A 9,322-nucleotide genomic window follows, 5' to 3' on the forward strand; every position below is an offset into this window, starting at 1 on the left:
TTCAAGCCTTAAACCATGTGGAAACTGTATTTTTAAATATAGTATTAATTTAGCAAAAGTCTAACGCAGTTGATAATCAAAGGGGGTGCAGTCAATGATAAATATGTTTCTAAACCTTAAATTAAAGTTGTCGTAGGGAAGAGCTTCTACTAAAACTCACAAACTGAAACGTCAGGAGCGAAACACAACAGCTGTTAGTGATCCCACTGAAGAACATAATATTGCAGTCACAGTCTTAGGATCCCACATGTCAAATACAGCAAACATTAAACAATATGCAGCCAGTTTTACTGGCGCTCAAAGGGTCAAGATTTACTAAGCTACGGGTTTGAAAAAGTGGAGATGTTGCCTATAGCAACCAATCAGATTCTAGTTATCATTTATTTAGTACATGCTACAAAATGACAACTAGAATCTGATTGGTTGCTACAGGCAACATCTCCACTTTTTCAAACCTACGGTTTAGTAAATCAACCCCTTAATGTTTATAAATGTGGAATTAAGGTGCTTTGAATAAAAAGTTACATTTTAACACCATTAAGCAAAAATGTGAACATTTCAATTTAAAGAGGGGATTAGGGTCCACATGAGTAATTCGCCTGAACTTTCTAACTTGATACCCTCACCAGATTGTGGTATCCAACTGCCGAAATCCCGGGAAACATCAGACTGGACCGCACCGTATCAAATTATTATGAAACTGAACAACACAAAGGTAATGCTTCTTTTCCGATTGGATCATGACGTAACATGAACATAAAACAGAATATAACAATTATTCAGTAAATGTTTCGAAAACATTAGTGGTTCATTCACCTTGTAAATCATATCCTAAGTCTGCCATATGACCTGGATGTTGTAGCTTTAATTAATGGGTCACATCTCCGCCCCTAACCTAAATTACAAGCAGGCTTGTCAAAGGAAACCTTCATGCCGTATAGATCCCATCTGTCCTCAATTATTTGCAAATGCTTTAAAAACTGTCCTTTAAGCTTGTCCTGATTTTACCTCAAATGTGAAATCTGTAATATTAGAGCCATATCTCATGGATCTATTTATTATATATATATATATATATATATATATATATATATATATATATATATATATATATACCACTTACCTTACTACAATCCATAAGTCATTATTGTACTTGTTGTGTTGCACATCTGTAGCTCGCTAATTTTAATGTTCTAGTGTCTATCTATCTATCTATCTATCTATCCACCTACCTATTTATCTCATAAATATCTATTTATCTCATATCTATCTATCTATCAATCTATCACATATATATATATATATATATATATTTATATCATGTCTATCTATCTATCTATCTCATATCTATTTATCTATCTATCGATCTCATATATATATATTATTCTCATATCTATCTATCTAACTATCTATCTATCTATCCATATATCTATCTATCTATCTATCTATCTATCTATCTATCTATTTATATAGCTATTTCATATATATATATATATATATATATATATATATATATATATATATATATATATATCATGTCTATCTATCTATCTATCTATCTATCTATTTATCTCATATCTATCTATCTATCTCATATATATATATATATTTATTTATATCATGTCTATCTATCTATTTATCTATCTATCTATCTCATATCTATTTATCTATCTATCTATCTCATATATATATATTATTCTCATATCTAACTATCTATCTATCTATCTATCTATCTATTTATATATCTATCTCATATATATATATATATATATATATATATATATATATATATATATATTTATTTATATCATGTCTATCTATCTATCTATCTATCTATCTATCTATCTGTCTATCTATCCACCTACCTATTTATCTCATAAATATCTATTTATCTCATATCTATCTATCTATTTATATCTATCTATCTATCTAACTATCTATCTATCTATCTATCTATTTCTATCTATCTATCTATCTATCTATTTATCTATCTATCTATCTATCTATCTATTTCTATCTATCTATCTATCTATTTATCTCATATATATCTATCTATCTATCTATCTATTTCTATCTATCTATCTATCTATCTATATCTATCTATTTATCTCATATCTATCTATCTATCTATTTATCTCATATCTATCTATCTATCTATCTATCTATCTATCTATCTATCTATCTATATCTATCTATCTATCTATCTATTTATCTCATATCTATCTATCTATCTATCTATCTATCTATCTATCTATCTATATCTATCTATCTATTTATCTCATATCTATCTATCTATCTATTTATCTCATATCTATCTATCTATCTATCTATCTATCTATCTATCTATATCTATCTATCTATTTTTTTCTTATACTTGCTCTTCTACCTCCATATAAGTACAGTAAAATATTAGGATATTTACTATCAATATGCCAAGAACAGAGAGCCATGTTACATACCCGTCACCCCCACCTCCACCCCCAGAGACAAAATAAATAATTCACTAGGAAATAGAAATTCAAATAACTGAGAAGTTATTCTCACCGTCCATACTGGAAATCCCATCTGGTCACCCGACGTGAATAATCTGCGCAGATATCTGGCAGCGAAAGAGTTAACACAATCGTGAAATCATCTGTGTTTGAATCCATCCCGTAAATTGAACGTTTGGCTTGAAATTTGCCATCACCTTCCATCAAGATAAATATCTGTTTTAGGGAACGTTTCCATAAACAAAAGTGATGAAATAAAAAAATCAAGTAATGTATAAGCCCCCGGGGACCAATAGTTCTGCCAGTGTGCGCTGTAATGAATAGATAAGATAGGGATCGCTCTACGAGGAGACAGACCGGGCCAGAACTCATTAAGATTTCTGAGTTTTCTGCTGAAATGTATGTTTTGCTCACATTACCTTAGGAGATTCACATCTAGGACCTCCCTTAGGGCCTGATACTTTAAGGCACAGATACTGAGGGCAATGTTTGCGTTTGTTTTAAAACACACTTATATCGGCTCTACGCACTCCCGAATTCAACAAGGAGCGGATCTGAGGATATGTGCGCTGATGAATTCGTTTGTAGTTCTGTTTTGCTCTACTACACAAAGGGGCAAACGCAGGATTTGTAGAGGGGGGTTTTCCACACCACGCCACCAGTGGGCGTGACCAGCATACATTGGGGGGCGTGGCTATAATATTAGACAATGTTTGGCTGCTCTCCAACTCTTCCTATCCCTATAATATACATGGGCAATGCTGCGTGGACTACTGCACGCAGCCCTTCCTTTTCAAGCAGAGCCGTGTGAAGCAGGGGCAGGGTCCAGCGACCTCAATTATACAGTGCCCCAGGTTTGGAGGGGGTTTCCAGGCACTAGGAACCCCCCCCCCCCCTTGGTTTGCCTATGACACGAGACACTAAAACAGTTTTTATTTTCTTGAAATACATTTATTAAGATGATCTTAATGTCCACTGAACGCAAAATACATTTTTACAGTTGCTCCTGATTGCAAACACATGTTATAGCATGCATACACAGCCGTCATCACTACTGACCAGGACTTACACTAGCTCTGTAGCTGGAGCAGGAGATATGGCGATGCCCAGAGCTGGAGTCAGACGTGGCTGCGTGCACTTGAGTTTGGCACGCCCTTACTGTAAATTGACTATGGTCAAAGGCCCCTTCCCGTCCTGTTCCCTCTCCAAAAACATAGGCTGTAATAAGTGACCTTTGCGTAAGAAGACGGAGCGAACAGAGCTGCGTTTACTGGCGTATGATCCGGTGTTGACCATGCGCAGAGTTTTGCATACGATACGCCCAAAGTCTTTCTGAACCAGGCCCTATAGAGTTTGAAGGTTCAAACTGCACCTTGGCAAAACCATGTTGGGCTGCAGATTTAAAATGAGGGTACAGATTTAGAGTTGGGGGCACGTCCTAGCTCAGCTCTAAACCACAGTATAAACATAACACTGCCAAGTATCTGTGTGCTACAAGCAGAACCAAGTAGCACTTTCCCTGCTTGCAAAAATAAAATTACATTTGCACCCCTTGCATTGCAACATGGTTCATCCAGGAACAATGCTGCACACTTTAGCTGGATTTCCTAACTCAAAATGAGTTCCATAATCTACAGTATCGAAGTAATGAAACTAATGATATAAAAAGTAAACTATTGTTGGTTGAAATACTCTTACGAGTCATTTGTAAATCTTTGCGGAGTTTTGAAGGCGTAGAATATAATATGACAGCGTGATTTAATGGTGTTTTAATTTTTTAAATCTTTGCAATTGTTTTATTTTTTACAAATGAGCCAGTAGAGATAATAATTTGAAGGCGCATCTGATTTTAGAGGATGCTATTGGATTTTTAAAGCCGCCTAAAAGGTGGAGCAAAATATGATTTTAATAAGAACAAAGAGGTATCAAGAGTTGTACAAAATCCACCCAAGAATGTAGAAGTCCAACGCTGCCCTAAAATACACTGCTCATTGCTCTGATATTAGATCTTTTTCATTTCCTTGTTAGTACTCAAACACATCTTTGCATTTATCTGTTATTTATTCAGTATTTAATCCCATTGCATGCAGTGTTTCTGTGCATGTATTACAGGAACGAGCTGAAGGCAAGTTATTCAACTTTTGCAAAATACAAACGTGATTGCAGACTCTGGTTCTGCAATTGTATAGTTTTTGCTATCAAACGCTGCAAAGACCTTCCACATACTCCTTGTCTCAAGGGCCCGTTACATACCAAAGTTTAGCAACTTCTAATTGCCAAGGCCTTTTGTGTTACTGTGACGACCGGAAGATACATATATAATATGTTCTATGTGAAGGACGGGAGAAAGAGACAAAAGTTAATATGTAACTGAAAATCCTGATATTTACAAGTCAGAGAATTCTACAGAAATAACAAGAGAACACTTGCCAAATGGAATGGCATTAGGGATAATAAAGACATAAAACAGTGAATCAGAACAAGAAAATGCGGAAACGACCCTCAAATGGTTATGCAAAATTAAAATAAAGTTCTTTCTGTTCTTGTCGCTTGTTGAAGAAAGAAACAGATATAAGTTGTTCATGGGGGGGGGGGTTATTACAGCTAGGTGTGGGTGTCTTCACTGATCCTATATGGCAGCCCCACTTGAGTGAGGGGGGCACACGCACGCTCAAAAAAGATATCCACAATACACAGTGTTCATCTTTTGGATGCAGAAATGTTTATTTTTTTTAAATAGTTATCAACTAGTCAGTCTTGACGTGTTTCACTGTCATAGAAAAGGAAGGAGGAAGTGCAGTGAAACGTGTCAAGGATTAAATTACTGGCAATTGGAACCTGGACAGGTACCGGTTTTCATTTTCACATTTATGAATTAAGTACATGGTGGATACAGAGACATTTTCTCCAGGAGCACATGCGCAGCGAGACGTAACCACATTCAAAGTGCTAAGTGATCCACACCAGTTATACGTATCAATACAAAAACCGGAGGGGCCATTATGTTCCGAAAAGTATTTATTGTATCCTTAATTAAGTAAGCTCTGCTGTGAAACGTTCTAACACTTCAGGACTCACACCCTGCGTATTTTTCACCTAATTAACTACACGGATCGGATTGAAATCCAAACACTGCCAGTACAAGCAGTCTGATATCATTTCTCAGTTTCTAATGTGATTGAATATGTTTTTCTAAGTATATAATTATTGCTAAATTACTATTTCACTCTAGATTTCCGTGGCATATATTGTTTTCATCTAATTTGAAAGGAGATTCTGTGAGCATAGCCAAATTGTTTTGTTTTTCCATCAATAGAGTTGCATTAAGGTTTTTAAAAAAACAGGGGTGGTGGGGGGTACAGAAAAAAAAAAGGGGGAGCTGGAGGCATACAAAGCAAGGAATCCATCCTAAATGCTTCCGCAAGACTGATCTTCATCTCTCACCGCTCCACATCTGCTGCACCACTTTGCAAATCCCTACACTGGCTCCCTGTGTCCTCCAGAATCAAATTTAAATTACTCACCCTTACCTACAAACCCTCAACAACACCACCCCTGCATACATCTCAAATCTCATATCAAAATACTCTCCCTCCCCCCTCTTAGATCTACCTCAGACCTGCGCCTTGTCCCGACTCTGGTAACCACCTCTCACTCCCACCTACAAGACTTCTCCCGTGCTGCTCCCCACTTATGGAATTCCCTACCACACCCAATCAGACTTTCCCACAGCCTTCAAATCTTTAGATGCTCTTTGAAAACCCATCTCATTTTTAGAGGTGACCTTATCCCCAATAACACTATTCATACTAATGCACCCTCACAGCTGCCCCAATCTCCACTCTGAGCCACACTCGCTCCTCTTGTTTCAGCTGTGCCCTCTTCCCCTTAGAATGTAAGCTCTACAATGAGCAGGGTCCTCCATACCCTTTGTCTTCGTGTCTGTGTTTATTTTATCTACCTTGTATGTACCTGTTTTATGTATGTACTGTTTTGCCTGCTGTACGGCGTTGCGGAGCACTGTGGCGCCTTACAAATCTACGATAATAATAATAATAATAACAGGGAAATGGATACAAGAACAGAAAGGGAAGAGGAGTGGAAACACATTCAAATTTTGCTTTTTGACATGTGCAAGGGATCCCCATTTGGCCCCCGACACTGCTCAGAAGATCAGGGGCCCCATGGAGCAGAGCTGAGGCCTTGGATTACCCAGAATTAAGGTATAGGGAATAAAATTCACAGATTCATCTTGCCAGTGATTTTTGAATATACATATGAGAGATCATAAAATGTTCTTTATGTAGCCTACACATTAATATTATTTAGTTTTTAGAATAGTTTTGCATGAGCTTTTATTTTTCCGCTTTTTCGCTTAGTGCTTTAAACTTTGAGTCTTGTTGGCCAGCATTGGCAAATAAAGAGAATGAAAATGCAGATTAACCCAACAGTTAATTAAGTATCTGGTGAACTGTAGCAGTACCGGATATCCATTGCCCGTCGGACTGCCAGCTGCCTGTCCACAGCTTCTAAATTGAGTCAGATAATTCTCAGAAAATGGCAGTAGATGAATCAGATTGGTAAAGTGAAGGAAATGCAATACTAAAGCTTTCAGCAGCATATACCACAAAGCCTTGACCCAGCGATGTGAAAAGCAAACTTGATATTTAGAGGGCAAGATGTGTGGTCTGTGACAATAGCTTCAAAACCAACCGTGTCTTAATCTGTCCTCCTTTCTTCTCAAAAAAAGGAAGGTTCAGTTCTGTGCATGTTGTTATTAACCTGTATGATAAATGTGTTTAAATTCTTTGCTCACAAAACCATTCACAGTCCTCTGTTCCTGTTAACTTTCTTGCACTGTTATTTGTTTTCTATTTGATAGTTTGCACTGTTACATTGTCATATCTTGACTCATCTTTATAAAGAGTTTATATATAAAAATAAACACCAGGGTATCAGTTTTTAAAATAGGTTACGACTCATATTTGTGTATAGGAATTTAGATATTTGATTTGCTTTTTCCAAAACAGAACTACTATGGATCATTTTTAAATGTAGCACAAAATTCAATATGGTTCTTTGGCTAATTGGATTATATTGATTTTCTTCTTCTTATAAAGAAAGCTGGCATGTTCATTATCATCACCATTTATTTATATAACGCCACTGATTCCGCAGCGCTGTACGGAGAACTCACTCACATCAGTCCCTGCCCCATTGGAGCTTACAGTCTAAATTCCTTCACACACACACACACACACACACACAGACTAAGGGCAAATTTGATAGCAGCCAATTAATCTACTAGTATGTTTTTGGAGTGTTGGAGGAAACCGGAGCACCAGGAGGAAACCCACGCAAACACGGGGAGAACATACAAACTCCACACAGATAATGCCAAGGTCGGGAATTGAACTCATGACCCCAGTGCTGTGAGGCAGAAGTACTAACCACTGAGTCACCGTGCTCAAGTATATCTAACTTTGCACACAATGTATTAAACAATTGCATCTTGATAACTTTAAGGCAAGGAAATGCATGTTGCATTTAAGTAAAGTAAAACTGTCATAAACTTATAATTGTACATTGTAAAGTTCATGGGAATTACTAGACTATTCTTCCTGACATCAAGATCTTTATTGCGAGACATGGTAATAAGAATTTATAACTCATTTAAAAGATGTCAACCGATACTAACTATTTAATGGCAATGATTCTTCCTCCAAAATAGGAGAAACGTTGGGGTCTTTTGTTCTGTCCCCTTTGAGAGATTTTATCTCTGTTAAGAGTCCTTCTCATGCTGCGGCTGAGAACAGAATTTTAAAATTTAAAGGCTGCTGACACCCCTCTCTCGAGAGCAGCTTGTTGGTTGGCTGTCACAGCCGTCCAATCAGAGCTCTCCACACAAGTGGTGTCCACATCAGAGAAATTCAATAATTCTCCCTGGAAGGAGGATGATTCATGACAGAGGCCTCTAGGAGTGAATTATACCTGATACTTTAAAAATACATCATAGTTATTTTGAACAGAGTGGGGATAATTCCTGACAGGTCAGCATAGTGCCATAATATATAGATAATAAATACCACATGTATATATCAAAAGCTTTTAAGAGAAAACATGTAAAGAAAATGCATAAATTGGATGTTATTTATACACTACTATTTATTGACCGATAATTTGATCATTAATTTAAATCAAAGTGTGGGGTACATATATATACTTAACAGCCTCTGAGGGTGTCATGATTTAATTTACAACACTTTCTGCCAAATTCTGAACTTGTTTGTGTGAATATGTACTAAGCAAGGACAAACGAGCACGAGTCAGAGAATAATGTACTAATACTAAAGTGGACATAAAAACAAGCAATCAACAAAAAGCAAAACCTGAATGGAATTCACAAAACAAGCTGCCGATCAGTGTGTGATTGGAAGAGAAGAGTTGGATAAATAGCTAAAGGCCAATGTAATGATTAACAGCAGAGCTCTGACGCCAGTCTGCTCCGGGCAGATTCACCTGTTTGTTTGGATGAACCATGACTTGACTGAAAGAAGACAGAAAACAGCATAACTGAATAACATGTGTATCAGTGACTTAGCCTCTAGGACACAGGCCTGTACAAATGGTCTAGGTCATTATCATGTGTGCTAAACCGCTAACGTGCGCCAGTCACGAGACGCTTTTGACCAATTTAAAGCTTACAGTGGCAGTTTCGGTGTTTAAAATAGCCCTGGATATATTTACTTTTTTGTTTCCGTGTACCACAAAATGAAACCATGATGTATTTAAAGGGCAGCTGTCGCTAACACACAATGGAGGCTGCCATT

This window comes from Mixophyes fleayi, chromosome 8, assembly GCF_038048845.1.
Source record: "Mixophyes fleayi isolate aMixFle1 chromosome 8, aMixFle1.hap1, whole genome shotgun sequence".
Classification (NCBI taxonomy): Eukaryota; Metazoa; Chordata; class Amphibia; order Anura; family Limnodynastidae; genus Mixophyes; species Mixophyes fleayi.